Genomic DNA, 20,143 nt, shown 5'->3' with positions numbered 1-20,143 from the left:
ACTCCCCCAAACAATTTTTAGCAAAAGAGGAACAGAAGTAGTCCCCCAACTTGATAAAGAGCATCTTTCAAAAATCTATAGCTATCTTCATATTTAACAGTAAAATATTGAGTAGATTCTCCTAAGATCAGAAATAAGGTAAGAATATCTGTTTCTACTTCTATTTGATATTGTACTGGAGGTCTTAGGACCTCCAGCAATGCAACAAGGGGAAAAAAGACAGAGAAAAGGAAAAAGTAAAGCCATATTTTTTTGGAGATAACATAATTGTATCTAGGTCAATATACAAAAATAAATTGTATTTCTATGTTCGAGTAATAAATATTGAAAAAATAATTTTAAAATAATATTTATAATAGCATCAAAAACATAAACTAGGAATAAATTTAACAAAATATGTACAAGACTTCTATGTAGAAAACTACTAAACATTTCTGAGAAAGTTTATTTTTATTTTCACTTTTTTTAATATTTGATTTATTTTTAAATTTATCTATTTATTTATTTATTATTTTTATTATGGTGACATTGGTTAATGAAATCCAGTAGAGAAAATTTAAAATATCTAAATAAGTAGAGAGATATATATGATATTCATCAACTACTCGATGTCTATTCTCCCCACACTGATTTATAGATTCAACATAATCCCAGTTGCCTTTTGCCCCCCTAGAAATTGACAAGTAGACCTTAAAATTTATATGAAAATCCAAAAGACCTACAATAGTCAAGACTGTTTTGAAAAACATGAACAAAATTGAAGAACTTATACTTCCTTATTTTTAAGATTTATATAAAGCTATAGTAATCAGTATAGTGTGGCACTGGAAGGATAGAGATATAAATCAATGGATTGGAATAGATTCAGAAATGGACCCACACATTTATGGTCAATTAATTTTTGATAAAGGTGCTAAGGTAATTCAATGGGGAAAGAATAGTCTTTCCAACTGTTGCTGGAAAAACTGGATATTCTTTTATTAAAAATTGAACTACAATTTTGTTTTCACATCAGACAAAAAACTAATTTGATTTAGATTATAGGCCAAAAAGTGAAAGATAAAACACCTAAAATAAAAACATTAGATAAAAATCTTTGCAACTTGGGAGTAAGTGAAAATCTTATACCAAGATGCAAAAATTACTAATCATATAAGAAAAGAAATGGATAAATTTGGCTTTATTAAAGTTAAAAATCTGTTTTTCTTAAATACACTGTTAAGAATATAAAAAGTCAAGCTACATAGCAGAGAAAATATTGAAAATATGTATATCAGAAAAACTTGTATACATAATGTATAAAGAACTCTTACAACTCAATAAGACAACTAATTTTTAAAAATGGACAAAAGACTCTACAGACACTGTATGAAAAGAGACAAACAGCCAATATGGACAAGAAAAAATGCTCAATAAAACTAGTCATCCAGGAGGTGAAAATTAAAACCACAATGAGATATCACTTCACCCCCGATAGTATGGCTAAAATTAAAAAGACTGACAAAATCAACTGTTAGTGGGATGTGGAGCAGATGGAACTCCTACTGAGAAAGATGTAGACTTCAGGGTGAGTTTTAAGGTGTTCTAGAGGCATAGAAAGGAGCTGGCCCTGAAAGAGGAGACTTGACTTTATTTTGCCTTCACACTAACTAAAAGAGATAAGTGGCCTTATCATCCCCTTGTTTTTCAGATCAAGAAACTAAAGACAAAAAGCTTAAGCAATTGCCAGCTAGTGAGTGGCAGAGCTGCAAAGTAATCAGTCTTTTACTCCAAACTGTTCTATTAACATCAAGGCTAAAATCCTTGAGTTATGTTTTCTTTTCCTAAAATTTGTGTTGCGTAGTAAGCAGCACACTCACTCGTTGAGTGTTGATATTTGATCACTGGGCTACAGTTTTGAGGCTGAAGCTCCATTCTGATAAAGTGTGACCCTACTTAAGAGATAATGATTTCAATACACGCCTTAACTGGGGCCTGATATAGGTCATGCCCTGTACTAGGAGCTAGAAGAAATACCAGAATGGTCTTTGCTCGTAGCAGGGTATTTACATTTTATGTAACGTAGACAGATAATGTAAACAACCATTAAAAATGAGTCAGAACATATCAAAAGATAGATTGAGTCAACACTGTCTATTAATGGTTCTCACACTTGAGTGTGCACTGCATTCATTCAAAGGGGAATTCTAAAACACATACTGCTAGGCTCTACTCCAGAGCTTCTGATTTAGTAGGTCTGGAGTGAGGCCTAAGAATTTGCATTTCTAACAAATTCCCAGGTAAGGATGCTGCTGCTGGTCCAGAGACCTTGTTTTGAGAAACACTGGTATAGAGGGAATGATTATCTCCACTGAGATCTTCATCTATAGTGGAGTGAGTTTAAGTGAGGAAGATTTAAAAATTATACTTAGATAAGTATGCCATATTTGTCAGACACAGCTAATTACCAACCTGATATCCATTCTCTCTTCAAAATGACACTGATTCTCATCTGTGTGTCTATATGCCTAACCAAAACAAAAACAAACAAAACGCCCTTTCTTATCCAGCCTCCCTTGCAGCTAGGAATCAGAATTCTGCCAAGTGGAATGGGGATTTCTGAAAGAGTCTTGCTTGCTTGACATAGATGCTTCTCCATATTTCTTGTCATTTACTTAGTCCACTTCCTGTCTGGAATCTGGACCTGTGGCTAGAGGTGACGCAGCAACCACAAGTATGAAAGGATGGCATAGAGAAAAAAGATAGAAAGAGCCTGGAATATTTATGACAGCACGAAGCAGTCACCAGCCCTGGACTACTATCTTTGGTCTTCCTGTTAATCGTCAAATATAAATCCCTATTTGGCTAAGCTACTGCTGTTGAGTTTCTATTACAAGAAGCCAAACACAACATATATGAACACAATGGCTTCATCTAAGTCATTAATTTAATCATGGTAAGCTTAGCACTAGAGACCAACTATCTTCAGCTAGATATTTATAAATTTATACTCTTTGTGTACTAAATTCACTAACCATGATCTCAACCATTCCTTAAAATTCTACTGTGTCCACAAACACATAATGAAAAGTTTTGTCTTCTGGAAATCCAAATACACTGTGCCCATGTCACTCCTCTGATCTATCACTTGAATAATGTTATCCAAAAAAAGGTCAGTAGTTTGTCTTGCCTTCCTTATCCTCCAGTGAATCCATGTTGGTTGCCTGTGGTCTCCTCTTCTAAGAATTCATGGAACACTTATTTGATTGTGCCGGCATTTTCCCCAAGATCCACATCAAGCCCACTGGTCTATAATTGAAGAATCTGCATTCTTCTTATTACTCAAAATAAGCACCACATCTGTCCACCTTCAATCTCTGGCTCCTCTCCCACTTTCCATAACTTCTCAAAGATCATCTCACTGAGCTGGAATGTGGTTCAGCCTGGCCAGGCATTTCAATTATGTAATGCAGCTGGCAGCTCCTCTACAGTCTCCTCAATTAACTTGGCCATCACTTCCCTCAAACATTGCTCCTTCTACCCCCACTCTCAAAATGGCTCAGCTGATTTTGTGTTGTTTGTCAAAATCACACCATCTACCATTCTTATTTCTGTTCTAATTCTAAATATAACACAGATGCTTCCTTCTTGGCTTGGCAGGTGGTGGCACATTCCTTACAGATCACAGCTCTCTCATCTTCATCCTGGAATATGTCCTTCCTATATTTTCCTTCATTTTCTTTAATAACCATTTGGAATATTTTAGGTTTACAAAGAAGTTGCAACCTTAGTAAATTGAGTTTCCATACACTCTCTCACCCAGTGTCCCCTAAAATTAACATCTTATGTAACCATGGCACACTTATTAAAACTAAGAAATTAACATTGGTCCATTAGCATTAACTGAGTGACAGACTTTATTCAGATTTCATCTGCTTTCCCGCTAATGTTCTTTTGCTGTTCTGGAATCCAGTCTAGGACCTCACATTTCATTTAGTCTGTGTTTTTAAATGTCAGTTATCAAAGTCCCTTTAACAATATTTTCCTTTTTTATCAAGATGATTTGATTTGAACTAAAGGGATGACTTTTAACTTATTTTGTTTAATTTTCCAAGCAATAGATTTTTTTTTTCTTGAGCTGTCTTCCCTTCAAGGAGCTTATGCCATTGAATGAGACCCAGAAATCAGCTGTTCAGCAACTAGAATACCCACCTCCTCAGTGATTGGTGAAATGATCACCGTATCTCAAGGTTCTTTTCAACTCTATTTCACCAACAGTTTCTTTTTGTTGGCCCAGAGTAGGTCCTGAGTAGGCATTTCTCTTAGCAATTCCTCCTAAACCTCTGATAAATTGTGCCTAAGATTAATTACTCCAAGTGGCAACTCTAAAAGGTGTGGCACCCTGCCTACCTGTGACTGAGGGGAGGCTCCTGTTAGAGCCCCAAGGAGAAGGTGTTTGTTCTGAGAGGTCTGTGATGACAGAGGCAGCTATTTCAGACACCAGCATGTGCTTCCTTTGGCAGCGGGCTGATTGTCACTGAAAGAAAAATCTTTAGCCTTATTAAGTTAATAAATCTTTAACTAGGTTAAAAAGTAAACAAAGTGGTGATGAGCACAGTTGGAAATCTGATCCTGTCAGACTTATGGAGCCTCCCACCTGGACAAGCAACAAGTCTGTGATTGAATAGGACAGTCTGCCTGCATGATGGTTTTAACGGAAGCATAGTTCTAAGAAGTTAGTGCAAAATAGAAACCAGTATAGTTATTAGATAACTTCGGTGTTATTTAGAGATTCTCTGGTCATTTCATATGACATTTCTTTTTTAATTTTTTAATATTATTAATGTAGAAATAGTTGAATGTTTGTTTAAGTGTTTTCTATTTAATAATATCACTATACATTGGGATAACTGAAATTTTGAACTGGTCAAAACTCATCTAAAAACTACATGTAGTCTTGGATTGAACTGAACTGAATTGAATTTCTAGCACCTGCAATAAAATCTAAGATTCTTGTTTGTGACTTTTAAAGGCCTAGTTAAGAGTTACCATAGAACCTTAATGATATATTTTTTTTTAAAATGAGAGTGAATGTCACTTAGTGACCAAAAGTGGCCACAGTAACAATATCAGAAAACAAGGGCTAAGTAGTGGATAATATACCTTACTTGGCATACGTGTTGAACACTCATACTATTGAAGTTCTATATATTTTTAGTTCAATTAATCAGTCTATAACCATAAACAGTTGTTTCAGGAGCCTTATTTATTTGAAAATAAAAGATTATGATATAAATAAAGATGATAGAAAAATTTCAGAATTTTGCCCTTGGAGTTGGGTCCATGTAAAGCTGTGTAGATTTGCATCTTGTTTTGAAAGACAGGAACCAGGACATATCTGAATTCAATGAGGGTTACTAGACCACCCAAATAAAGGAGATGGCTCCTGGCACCCTGGAAACACCACTTGGGATTAGTCATGAGCCTCTAGGTGTAAATGATGAGACAGCCCTCTGCTTTAGCAATGTTGCTGAAAAATTACCATGAAGAATATTTTTCCTAGAGGCAGACATATCAAGTAGCTGTTACCTTCAAGGAACCTTCAATTATTTGTTATGTCAGCCTCTAAGAACTTTACTCTCAAAATTTAGGCACTTATCTTAGAGAATAAGTTGGAGAAGTTATACAGTAAGAATGAAAATAATGATAGCTATAATACTAATTTTTTTAGCTACCATGTCAAAATTAGTATAGTTATTTGCTTGAAACATAAAAAGGTTGACATATTTATTGAGATATTAAATTATTCATGACATGACTATTTAACAGTATTAAGAAATTCCCACAAAGAAAGAGATATTTGGCTAGGACTCTGCACACTACTTGGAATGGCTCAAGGAATTTCAACAATAGTAATAACAACAAAACTCCCTTTATTTTCATAGAAAAAATTGATGTGGAAAGTTTCTGCAGGCAGGTGAATGTGATGACTGCACAATCAGTTTGACAGGTAGAAATTCATAATCTGTAATTGAGAAATATTCACATTCAAGTATTCATAATGGCTTTCTATTCTAATTCTGCAGATATTGCTCATTCCTACTTATCAAATTATAATATTTAACATTTATTAAGCACTTATAATGTGCTAGATGCTAGGCTAAACGCTTTACATGGATTATCTTATTTTATTCTCACACAATCCTATGAGCTTCAGCTTAGTATCCCCATTTCGCAGACTGGGAAACTAAATCTTGAGGTGTTAATTCATTCAAGATCACATGAAAGTAGATCTGAGCCAAGATCCGACAAATGAGATGGATACTCCAATTATAGCAAATGCCAAGTCATGTGTGTGAACTGTTTAAAAACAAAGGCACTCCTACAAAGGCAAGGCTAAATATAAACTTTGGTTTGTAAAAAGCTTTTACATATATTGTTTAATTAAATAGACTTATAAATTATATATTTGTACCCAGTGAATTTCTTTTGGTTTCAACAAAACCGAATTACCGCTAGCTTATGCATAAAAAAAGAAAATTTGGAAAGGATATTTGTGCCATTCATAGAATCCAAGACAGAAATTAAAAACTCAAGCCTTAGGAAGAGCTAGAACTAGCTCCTTGAATCCCAACAGTAGGAGATCATGAAAATGGCCTTGAATATAAGCCAGTTCCAATAATCCTCAATTTCTAATTCAAATTCCCATGAGACATCATATGATTGGCTCAGCCTGTGCCAAGACCCACCTCACAAAAGTCAGTCATGGCCAGAGGGGCAGGACTATGTAGCACAGTTGGGAAAACTGGGGCCACCTCCAGGATCAGAACCTTCCAGAACAGAGATAATCCATGTGTGCTTTGCAATATAAACATCTTTTTTCTTTTTTCCTTTTTTTCTTTTTCTTTCTTTTTTTCTTTTTTCTTTCTTTTCTTTTTTTTTTTTTTTGCATAAAAAAGGGACATTCTATCCCAGAGGTAAAACCTGGTCGCAACTTTTAATGTTTTCTCCTCCAAGGCTTGAAAAAGCCAAAAGATTGTCCAAGGGCACTCAACTCGTTAGTCCAGAGTAAGAGCTCTTCTCCATGTCTTATGACCACAACCCTTGTAGGATCTAGCACTGTTTACCTCTGATATATTGCATTGGACATCCAGACCAAGTAAATGAGGAAAGGGACCGCATAAGGGTATAAATGCCCAGATGGGTGCCATCTTGGAAGGTAGCTAACACAAGAGATAACTCTGAACAGATGTATTTACTTAGACATTGTACCTGATTCTGGGGTGTATTCTGTTTGAATGAAATTTAATGTGACTAAATCTGCTGAAAACATTAAAATATCACAGTGGCTTTTAATATGACAAATTTCTGGTTAGTGATAGGATGAATATAGTTGCTATACATCATATTCATCTCCATGTATTTATTTACATGTCACAGATTTTTTTCACTCGGACAGTTCCTTAGTTACCATGGCAACAGTTCAGAGGTAAATTTCACTCAAGCACAAATGCAGTGTGAAAAACAAAATTTAGGAGACTTGGAACAAAGAACAGAAAAACTGTCTTTGTTTTCACAAATGAACCTGGTCAATTTTAAATTATGCAATAAAGTCTAATGAAAGAGCCTCAAAAAGAGGTTATGCATGGCTTCTCAGGAATATAATAGAAACTTTTAAAAATTAGAATCTTTACAGAAACCACTCAGAACATCCACGTGTTATAAAAAACAAATGTGAATAAGAGGCTGGGATGGAGTGGGAAATGGAGAAGGAGTAAGAGATGGTGAGTGGAGTAAAGGGTGAGGAGACATGAAAAGGAACTGGTCCCAGACCAGCTCCCTTAAATTAATTTGGTCCAGTGTTTGGTTACTGGTGTGGTCTGTAGTTTCAGCTAAGTCAGTTGACCTCTCAGTGTCATAGACATTATCTCTCTATCTTCTTCCCAGAGCTGCTTTGAACAATGTGAAACCAGCATTTTGAGGCTCTCAAAAGAAAAACATTCAGCCAGTGGAGGTCATTACAACCTCTGAGCAGAACTCCAAGTGCTTCTCTCTCTCTGCCTGTTTATTTCATATTATAAGGAAAGAAAGAGATCAACACAGGCCATGTAGAACAGGCTCATTAAGAAACAATCTTTGCCATGTATAAATTTAAAAATATGTCTCAAGAAATCTAGGTAGGAACTTCTAAATGCCAGCCTTCCAGATTCCTCTGCAACCTTAAAATGATGTTCTGTTCGCAAGTAAGAAAAGGACAACTAACAATGTCTGACATGTTCATTAAAATTTCCAGCTATCATTGAGAGTTTGTCAATTTCTCCTGGTAGTTCTTTCATCTTTTGCTTTGTACACTTTGAAGCTATATTAAAAGGCATACAAATTCACCGCTTTTATATATTCTTAGAGCATTTTTTTATCATTAATAATTTTCCTTATCACTATTAGTGCTCTTATATCCTATTTTTTCTGATACTAATTTTGCTATATTTCCTTTCTCTTAGCAATAGTCATTTTGGATTATTAAATTTTAGATATCTTTCTTGTAAAATCAATTACTGAATTTTGTTTTTTTTATCTAATTTGAGAGTCTCTGTTTTGAAATAAATGAGTTTGATCCATTTATATTGATTGGGTTACTGATATATTTGGACTTATTTGATCATCTTCTTTTGTTTTCTTTTTACTGTGCTTTATTCCTTTTCTTATTTTGTTCTCCTTTTCTGCCTTCTCTTGGATTAAGGATTTTTTATTCCTTTTTTTCTTCTATAATTTTTGAAGTTGAACAATTAATTTTGATTTTTTTGTTATCTAATTTTTGACGCACATTCATAATTTATATTTTAAATAAAGCAAAAATACTAATTAATGCTTGTCTTTTCCCCCAAAAAACGCAAAGACATCTAACACCTCTTCTATCTTCTATTCTTGTTGTAGTAAAATTTTATGTTTTTAAACTTCTTTCCAGAGTGAGTTATGATTAAAATTTGAAGGGCCAATTTTTATGTAAATCTACCAGCAGGTCATTCTAAGGCCTTTGTGCAACATTGCTTTCTGCACTTTACTACAGTTTTCTGGATTTGGTTTTCTTCTTGATAAAGTGCATCCTTTAGTGGTTCTTTGAGTAAGAGATCAGTAGGCAGTAAAACCTCTTAGATTTTTTTTCATTTGACCATGTATTCATTTTACCCTGTCTTCTGAATGATAGATTTGCTAGTTAGAAAAGTCTAGGTTTTCAATTAATCTCTCTTATCACTTTGAAGATATCATTCTGTTGCTTGTCATTATTAGTGAGAAATCTGGTTGTCGTTTCTTCATAAATAATCTATATTTTTTCTTCAGTAATTTTTCTTCTTGGCTCCTAGAAAACAATTACATATTTTTTCTTTTTCAATTACAGTTGACTTACTGTATTATATTAGTTTCAGGTGTACAACACAACAATTTGACATTTATATAATTTACAAAGTGATCTCCCCAATAAATCCAGTACCCATCTGACATCATACACAGTTATTACAATACTAGTGACCCTATTCCTCATGCTATACTCTAAATCCCCATGACTATTTTGTAACTACCAATTTGTAACTCTTAATCCCTTGCACACTTTACCCATCCTCCCAACCCTCCCCTCAATCTGGCAACCATCAAAATGCAATCTATATCTATAAATTTGTTTCTGTTTTGTTTGTTCATTTATCCTGTTCTCTAGATTCCACATATAAGTGAAACCATATGACATTTGTCTTTCTCTGTCCGACTTACTCCACTCAGCTCAGTACCCTTTAGGTCCATCCATGTTGTTGCAGATGGCAAGATTTCAGTCTTTTTTATAGCTGAGTAATATTTCATTATATATATGTACCACCTCTTTTTGATCCATTCACTCATTGATGGACACCCAGGTTATCTCCATAACTTGGCTATTGTAAATAATGTTGCAATTAATATATGAATGCACATGTCCTTTTCAAATAGTGTTTTGGTTTTTTTCAGAAAAATACCCAGAAGTTTTTTGGGTTCTTTGTTTCTTGTTATAGCCTTGTTTTAAAGTCTATTTTGTCTGGTACAAGTATTGCTACCCCAGCTTTTTGTTTGCTTGTTTCCATTTTTACAAAGTATTTTTTTCCTAGCTCTTTACTTTCAGTCTATGTGTAACTTTTGATCTGAAGTGAGTCTCTTGTAAGCAGTATATGCAAGGATTTTGATTTCTTATGCATTCAGCCACCCTACGTCTTTTGATTAGGACATTTAATCCATTTATATTTAAAGATATGTAGTTATTGCCATTTTATTATTCTTATTTTTAATCTTTTTTTTTCTTATTCTATTTAAAGAACTTCCTTTAAGATTTCTTACAATACAGGTTTGGTAGTGATAAACTCCTTAAGCCTTTTCCTATCAGGGAAGCTCTTTACCTCACCTTCAGTTGTAAGCGATTGCCTTGTTGGCTAGAGTAATCTTGGTTTAGGTCCTTGGTTTTCATCACTTTGAATATTTTGTGCCAATCGCTTGCGGCCTGCAACGTTTCTGTTGAGAACTCATCTAAAAGTCTTATGAGAGCTCCCTTGTAGGTTACTGATTGCTTTTCTCTTGCTGCCTTTAAGAGTCTTTCTTTGTCTTTAACCTGTGGCATTTTAATTATTATGTATCTTGGTGCAGGGCCTTTGGGTTCATCTTGTTTGGGATTCTCTGCACTTCCTGGGCTTATATGTCTATTTCCTTTGCCACGTTATGAAAGTTTTCTGTCACTATTTCTTCAAATAGTTTCTCAATCCCTTGCTCTCTCTCTTCTCCTTCTGGTACCCCTATTATAAGAGTGTCGATATGCTTGATGCTGCCCCTGAAGTCCCTTAAACTATCTTAATTTTTTCAGATTCTTTTTGTTTTTGGTGTTCTCATTGGGTGTTTTTTGCTACCTTATCTCCCAAATCACTTATTCAAGTGTCTGCTTCATCTAATCTACTACTGATTCCCTTTATTGTATTCTTAATTTCAGTTATTGCATTCTTCATTTCTGACTGGTTCTTTTTATGTTTCAATCTCCGTTTTTATATTTCCTATCTCTTTGTTGAAGTTCACACCGAGTTCACTGAGCATCCTTATAATCAGTATTTTGAACTCTGCATCTGTTAGACTGCTTGTCTACTTTTTTTTAGTTTTTTTTTCTGAATCTTTGTTCTGTTCTTTCATTTGTGACATATTTCTTTGTCTCCCCATTTTGGCTGTCTCCTTATGTTTGTTTCTATTTATTAGGTAGATCTTCTATGTCCCCTAGTCTTAGCAAGGTGACCTTATGTAGTAAGTGTTTTCCTTGTGTGTGTTGTGTGTGCTCTCTTGCTATAGTTGAATATTGGTTGCTGTTTGCATGTCAGTGGGAGGGTCAGGCTGATTGGTTGTGAAGACTGGCTGTGACTTATAGTGGAGGAGCTGCTGTGTAGGGGCTGACCCTATGGAGCAGGATTTGCTTTTAGGGGGCTCTGATGTCTCCCCAGTATGCCTTTTGTGTGTGTCTTTTGTAAAGGTGGTTGGGTGGTGCTCTGGTGTGGTCTGAAGCTGGCCACCAGATGTATTAGTTCTAGGACCTCTTGGGAGGAGCTCTATTGCAGGCCAAGCTTAGCCACTGCCTGTGCCCTGCTTAGGTGCACTTGGTATGAGCTACAAAGTGATTTGCACATGGTTGCCACTTGTCTTGGGTTCAGAGGTGCCTGGAAGAGGTTAAGCTGTGAACAGAGAATGGCTGCCACTAGTGCCAGGCTTGGGACTGCTTAGCAAGAGGTATAGGGCATGCTGAGGCCGGATACTGCTTGTTTGGGGTTTGTGAACCTTTGCGAGATTTAAGAAAAGTCTGCAGCATGAACCAAGACAGGCCGTTGGTACAGAAAAGCCACTGGAAGTGGCTTGGGTGGACCCATGAGTTGGGTAGAGCAAAGTCCAAAGGAATTACCAGGACAGGGAGAACAGTGTTAGCCAGGTTGATGGAGAATCAGATATGGTGCCTGCCTATATCTTCACACTGGAAGTGGGGAGGCTCGTAAATGAACAATGTCTTCTGCCAGCACTTATGTCTGGGAGAAAGCTGCTCCTCTAGCCCTTTCCCTGAAGCCATACAATTCAGTTCCTCTCTGTATGTTTCTGGCACCTTTCAAGCTGCTGCCCCAGTGCTGGCACTCAGAGCTAGTGAGTCCATCATCAGGTAAGTCTGTAGGCAGGCCCTTTAAGAAGATACCTGGGCATCTCACAGCCTTTCATCTCAGTCACAAATCTCCACTGATTTTCACAGTAAGAAAGTGTGGGGACTTCTATTCCTGGCACTGAAACTCTGGAGCCTGGTGTGAGGAGTAAGGAGTACCCCTTACTCCTCAGGGGGGAACCTACACAGTCAAGATATCACTTCTGATTTTTAATTGTCACACATTGATGTGGCACAAGCCTCCTCTATATCTCCACCCTTCTTACCAGTTTCAGTGTGAGTTCTTCTGTACATCCTTAGTTATAGGACTTTTGTTCAGCTAGGTGATTCTCAGTGATGGTTGTTCTTTAGTTTGGTTGTAATTTTGATGTGGTCTTGAGAGGAGGCAAGCACAGTGTTCACTTACTCTGTCATCTTGAGTAGAACTTATTCAATAATAATTAAGATATCTCTTTGCCTTGGCTTTTTATAACTGCATCTGTGTTATTTTGTTTGGTGTTTGTTTTTCTTCAGATTTGGCATAGTTTCAATATAAAAAGCTCTGTCTTCAATTCTAGAATCTCATCTATTTTCTATTTGACTGTAGTCCCTCCCATTTTTATCTTTTCTCATCTCCTAGAATCTTATAGATCTATATCAGGGCTTTCCATTCTACTATGTCTTTCATCTACATTTCTGTATTTTACATTGTATTTACATCACAAATATACTCTATTTTGGATGATTTCTTCAGCTATATCTTCCTGTTAGTCATGTATTGTTTAAGCTATCTAGTAAAGATTATTATTCCAATGACCACATTTTTCCCTTCTAAAATTTCTGTTTTGTTAATTTCCAAGTCCAATGTTCTTTTTATATTTTAAAATAAGATCCTATTACTGCTTTATATGTTCTATTACTTCCTTAATTAAAAGCTATCATTAAAACAAACAAACAAATAAACCAAGCTCATAAAAACAAAGAAAAGATTGGTGGTTGCAGAGGTGGGGGTGGGGGATGGGCAAAATGGGTGAAGGGAGTCAAAAGGTACAAACTTTAGCTATAAAATAAATGTCATGGGGATATAATGTATATAGTATGGTGACTATAGTTAATACTGTATTGCATATTTGAAAGTTGCTAAGAGAGTAAAGCTTAAAGGCTCTCATCACAAGAAAAAATTTTGTAACTATATATGGTGATAAATGTTAACTAGACTTAATCATTTTGCAACATATACAAATATTGAATTATTGTTATACATCTGAAACTAATATAATGTATGTCAATTGTATTTCAATAAAAAAAATAAATGTGATTCTAAAAAGACATATCATTAGATCGCTGTTATCTATAGTTCTTTGCATACTTCTCCCATTTATTGTACAGTTTAGTCAATAGTATTATAATCATTTGATTGGATTTCTTATCTTCTTTGTAATTTTTGTCTGAGAGTTCATGTTCAATGGGAATACCCTATAGCAGGTAAATACCTTGGTTTCCTGAGGGGTTCCTATGGAAATGTTTCCCAATTGCTTTCAAAACTATTTCAAAACTTTTAGAAATTTTGACCCTGCATGAGTAGTGTTAAGAATTCTGTCTGGACATCAACGCACATTATAAGTTATGGATTTTTGTTTCTCTCAACTGATTTTATTTCCACCCACAGCCCAGGGGCAGAGACCTGATTCCTGTTCATGTCTGTAGGGCATGGGCAGTTCTATTAGACTTAGTTCACGCACAAAATAACACTTCCCTGGCTCCAGGCTTTGTGAAAGAGCCAAGTTCCAAGTGTTCCTAAAACTCCCGGCCTCTGCAATATGTTTTCAGTTTAGTTACTTTAGGTGCCACACAATTTTGACTTTTACTCATTGGAGTAGATTTTTAATATTTTTCTAGAACTTGGCTTTTTTTTTACTTGCTTTCAGCCTTAAAATTTTTCAAGGATAAGTTTATGGAATAAAAAAAGAGGTTTCTCGCAGCAAGTTTAGTTTGCCATCTTGACTTTGAATCCCAAGAACAATGTTTTCACTTAGAAAAACATGTTTATCTAAGTTGGCTTTGGGAGGTCATAAGGGGGATTTAAAGTCCCATCAAATTACTCCTTGTGGTTGCCACTATTGGAAGCGAGACATAGTGTGGATCAGAGAAAGAAATAATCAACATGTTATATTGATTTATTTTTCCCATCCTCTTCATCATTTTGTTATAAAAAGTGAATTTATGACCAAATATCCACCAAAGAGGTTGTGAAGAAATTACTTTGATATACTCTTTATACTTTATGATCTTTAAAATGTGTCTTTAAGTTTATGTGCTTAAAAACCTGACTTCTATAATTTTGCAACTCTAAGCCCTTAAAAAATAGGGTAAAGAATAGGGTAAAGGTAATCTGATGCCTGCCAAGGCATATATAACCAATACTACACAAAGTTAAACTACTAAACAGGAAGGAGAGGTAACATGGATCATAGATCAGTTATAATAATATAAAAAAAAAGTTTACAAATAAGGAAAGGGAGAAGGTGAAGATAAACCCTGTGGTATGGATTTATAGAAGGTATTGGTATAAACTCATAGTCTTTCAATATAAAGATGATAGACAGATAGATGATAGACGATAGATAGATAGATAGATAGATAGATAGATAGATAGATAGATAGATAGATAGATAGATAAAGATAGATAAATGATATATGATAGATAGATGTGAATATGCATGGGTTAGTGTACATACATTTATTTCCTATTTCTGTCTGCATTAAGGGCTTAAAAGCAATGATACCCTCAAAGTAATGAACACAGATCTTTGTTTCTAAATAGCACTCTTCAATAAAAGGAACCAAGTATTCATGGAGAAGTGGTTGATTCTAGCACTGGGGAAGGAAAAATATGATGAAACATGCCTGAAACATCTTGCAGTGACAGAAAGAAAATATTAAAAAAGAATGGAAATTGTCAAAAGAGCACAGAAATCAGCCTAAAGGAACAACCAATAGCCAATGCTGAAACAATTTTAGCAACTAAGTAATGTTAGTATTGGTTATAACTCACAAAATCAAGTCAATTTTCATGAGACTATATTCATAAATACATAATTGAATAAATAGATATTATAGGGAGAAAGGACAATTCTTCTTTACAAAAGAATTCCAATTGGGAAATATATAAGGAAGAAGGAAAATTTAAAAACCACCATTAAAACAGCACAGTAATAATTGCAGATAAGATCATCTGATGAATACCAACATTAGTGACTCAAAGTTTGAGGAGAAATGGGATATTTGCAGTCTCAAAATATCTCGCTTAAGATCTTATTATGTACAAAGGGAAACCTAGTAACTTTAGAATGGAAAAACCCAGCAGACTCCACCCTTTCACCAAGTGATCAAGGTTGATAGCAATAATAAGACATAGTGACATAACATACACCTTAATATGATGCATTTAAAAGGGAACATCACTTCTGTGATATTCTTGTCAAAAATGTATTACAGTAATCTAATTATAAGGAAACATTAGGCACACCCAGACTCAGGGGGCATGCTACAAAAATAACTGACTAATATTCTTAAAAAATGCAAGGTTATGAAAGACAAAGAAAGACTGAGGAACCATCAGGAAGTGAAGGAGACCAAGGAGACATGATGACAAATGTGAGGTGGGATCTTGGATAGGATCATAGACTAGAAAAAAGGACAATAGTAGGAAAATATAAATACAGTTTAGTTTAGTATTATATTATATTAATGCTAATTTCTTAGTTGTAAGCAATGAACTCTAGTTCTATAAGATGTGAACATTAGGGAATTTAAGTTCCCCTAATTCTCTAAATTATTTTTGAAACATTTCTGTAAATCTAAAATTATCTTACACTAAGATTTTTTTTTAATGGAGGCAGAGTTTGTAGTTGTGAAGAGACGTATAGTAGAGAAGAAGCTAATTATAGGGGTTCAGGATGCTGGTAAAAGTACACTGTGATTGTCATCTTCCTCTTCCTGCAGCTACTCAAGCAGGACAGTTCCTTCTTGAGCTAGGGAACACGGTGAGGAGTTACCAAGGGAAAAGCACAATTAATATAGGGTGAACGAGAGAGCTGTGGGATTTAGACTCTTTTGTTTCGAGTGTTAATACGGAACAAGAAAGTCTAGGTGTGTGATGAACTTCTGAAAGTTTCATCACCTCACACAAGCCAGGTGGGGAGTAGGAAAGAAAGAAGCAATAAAGGAGGGGAAAAAAAAGAGAGAAGCACATTCATGGGAAGCTAGAGCTAAGTGATTTGGAAGAGCTCTTCAAGGGCAGAGATACCATGAGAAAATATAATTAAACTGCTTGGTAATTACTGAGTTATAGATGATAATGTAGAGTTTTTAAATAAACTGTTTGTATATTAGTATTCAAAACTTTTAAAATCTTGCTCTAAATTCATTGCTATATTTTCATTTCACAGCATAAAAATGTTCATATTTAATTATTGTACTAAAAGCTTCTGTTTCTAGTTTGTAATAAAAATATGATTGAACTGAACGTATTTAACTGCACGTTGCTTTTGCACAATGCACCCTTAGTCAAAGCCTTCTCACCATTCTCCTGGTGGGGGCATACTGTAAGAGCAGACAAAACATTACAGAAAATGAGCAATTTCATGCAAGTTGGTTTTGTGAACTTGCAGCTATAACAAAGACAACCAACAGCACAGACCAGAAAGCCCGAGTAGAAAGAAGAGTTTGCCATCTACTCGGTCATGGAAAAGGTTCTGCTCTTTAACTGTACAATTTTGTTTGCTCACACTGAGGAAAACAGAATTGAGAAAAGAAGCAGTGGAAAGTCCAATCTTCTCTCATTAGCACCAGCAGCTTGGGAGGATTGAGCGTTGCACAGAATTCCCCTCTTTACTAAGGATTCTTGAGGCAGGCTCTTCAACATCCATGGAATCTAGAGAGGGTATTTCCACCCTCCCCTCACCTCCAAAAAAGAAGACATGCCTATACACAGATATCTGGTCTTCACCTAACTCCAGCTAAGAATGGACCCACAATGCAGACAGGGCTTAAAGAGAAAAGAATCAAGAAGATCAAACCGGGACCCCAGGTTCATGAGATGGCTTGTCTTTCGTCTCTGGAATAAAATAAGTAATTCCATGGGTCCAGGAGATGCATTTTCCTGATTACTTTGGCATAAAGGAATCTTATAAGAAAAATCTTTAAGTTCTTCATTTGGCCAGGGTTTAAGTAGTGCCTGCAGCATTGGGACAGGCTCTTATGAAAATAACCAGCTGTTTAGTATTGTTCAGCAGAAATATTGAAAAAGAATTTCTTGAAGGAAAGTTTTCAGTGCTAATGAAGTCATACACACCTCAAGGAGCACCCACAAGAGAGCAAGTAGCAGAAGTCTGGATGGTTGTCTTCAGCAGGGGTGAGTTAGAAGGTGAGATGGAAGGAAAGAAAGAAGTAAATAGAAAAACAGTGTGGCAATGATAAACCAAGGGATGGGGAAAGAGGAGAGAGATATCGTAGCTGTCCCTAATATGAACTTTGGACAGGAATAACATTGAGAGAAAGTTTCTGAGAGGCTTACTCCATGGTACACTGGGAAAAACCCTTGGCGGAGGCGGGGTGGGGACACTCATTTAAAAACAACAACAAGCCTATTGCAAAGTTCTTCATTATTCCTCTAGGCTTATGAATTCTATTCCATGCAGAGACTGAGCCTGAGGGGCCCTGGCAATCAATATACTAGGGTTACAAATGATGGCTTCTGAGGTTTCTTCTAAATCTAATATTCAATGATTATATAATTTCTAGAGAACGAAGCTAAGACCATGCAGATAAAGTGAAGAACAGAGACCTTTACCTGAATATTTAAAGGCCCTCAAATTCTGCTCTGGAAAGAGGCAGGTGCATTGGATGGTTTAGTTTAGACAGGTAGCCCATCTCTATACCATGACATCATCAATCTCCCATTTCACTATTTGCTACTTTCATGAATAAACATCATTTTAAAATTTTTTGCCTTTGGCTTGGCCATTAGCAGGGGATGATGAAAGTATGTGAATTGAACCTTTAAGGCATCCATCAATTCCTACTAGAGAACCTAGATTCCTCTTCTCAGAGTCTCTCCATCCCTTTCAATGTCCAATGACACTCACTAAGGCTTGAGCGTCCAGTTCCTCAGTAGGAACCAGAGTTTGTCTCCCCACTTCTCATCTAATGGGCCAAGCATTATTATTATTTTTTAATCTCTTTTCAGAATGGTAAACATGAAATACCATGTTTTGTATTTTTGGCCCCTTTTCCTTGTCTTAGAGATAAGTTCACACTCCTTATTGCAATTCATTGTTGAGTCATACATTCCTCTCACCCCCTTCTTCCCAGACTTTATAATATTCATATTGCAAATGAGCTTCGATGGAGCCAAAGCAGGCCTGAATGGTTTTACAATCCTTCCCAGCAATGTTTTTCCAGAACTTACCGAAATGAAATGTGAGAAATGCTCAAAATATTTAAAGCCATACAGCATTTAAGACCTTCTACAATCTGGTCCCAATATAGCTTTGTAGTAGTATTTCCTCCATTACTTATTTACTTTGTAAATATCTATTAAGTGATTCTAGATGCCAGGCATTGACCTACATGCTAAGATTACAGTGGAATAGGAACAACTAAATCCCTTCCTTCATGAAGCTATAATCTAATGGGAGAAATAAACATTAAACATTAAGTTGAATAATTTCAGTCATGCACAGTGCTGTAAGAAATGTGACATAATAAAACTATACTTGGTCTTTGTCTCAATTCCTGGCACAGAGTTTCAAAAAACCTTGGAATTTCCTTTAGTGACAGGAGTCTTTTTGTTACACTAATGAGGTGATTCTTAGTGGATCCCTAGATAGCTTTAGAATGGGGGGTAGTGGTCACCAGAAACACCAACCAGGTAATTAAGCATCTGGAATTTTCAGCTGCTCAACCTCCAGAGAAGGGAGGAGGATTAGAAATTGAGTTCAATTGTCTGGCCAATCATTTAATCAGCCATGCCCATGTAATGAAACTCCAGTAAAAACCCTGGACACTGAAACAACAAGACTCAGTGGAGCTTCCTGGTTGATGAACACATTGATGAGCTGGGGGGTGCGATGCGCCCAGATTCCACGAGAATAGGGTATGGAAGCTCTGTGTCTCCCCTCTTCACCCTGTACTTTCCGTATGCATCTCTTCATTTGGCACATTCTGATATGTATCCTTTATAATAAAATTGTAATCATTAGTGTAGCACTTTCCTGAGTTTTGTGAATCACTCTAGCAAATTATTAAACCTAAAGAGAGGTGGTAGAAACCCCTGAATCTGTAGCTAATTCAGACAGAAGTGTGGGTAGCTTGGGGATCCCCAAAGAGCAGCTGCCATATAAAGTGAGATTGTGTCCTCTAATGTGTGGGATTTGACACTAATTCCAGGTAATTAGTGTCAGTATTGCAGGACACTCGGTGTCAAAGAATTGGCATCAGAACAAGAGGAACTGGTCTGATGGAGAGGTTAAGAAAGGCTAGAGACATGGCATTTAAGCTGAGACCCATGGATGAGATAGAGAGATCAGGGAACACCTACTTCTTCAGTGCTCACTCATGCAGGCCTTGCACTTGGAATTATTCTTCCTCTCAGTCTATCTAACATCTACCTATCCCTCCAGATCCAGCTCAGGCTCACTTTCCATATGATTTTCCTAGCTAAGTTTCCCTTGATCAATGTAGAAGGATCATAGTTGAGAGACTCTAGCCCACAAAGAATGGAGAAGAAGAGAAGGGTAGATGTAAATAGGTCTGTGCATTTGGTAGCAGGAGCTTCCTTATGATGGTTTGTTTCTTCAATGGAGTATGAAACAAAGTCATCAGCTGGAAAAGAATGTGGAGAAGTGATGTTTTGGAAAACATGAAGAAGGTAAGAAATAATCATTTTGGAGAGTGGAAAGTCAGCTACTGGAAAAAACTGTAGGCTTA

This window comes from Pteropus vampyrus, unplaced genomic scaffold, assembly GCF_000151845.1.
Source record: "Pteropus vampyrus isolate Shadow unplaced genomic scaffold, Pvam_2.0 Scaffold129, whole genome shotgun sequence".
In the NCBI taxonomy this organism is placed as follows: domain Eukaryota; kingdom Metazoa; phylum Chordata; class Mammalia; order Chiroptera; family Pteropodidae; genus Pteropus; species Pteropus vampyrus.
The sequence above is the reverse complement of the archived record's forward strand: the minus strand, read 5'-3'. Positions refer to the sequence as shown.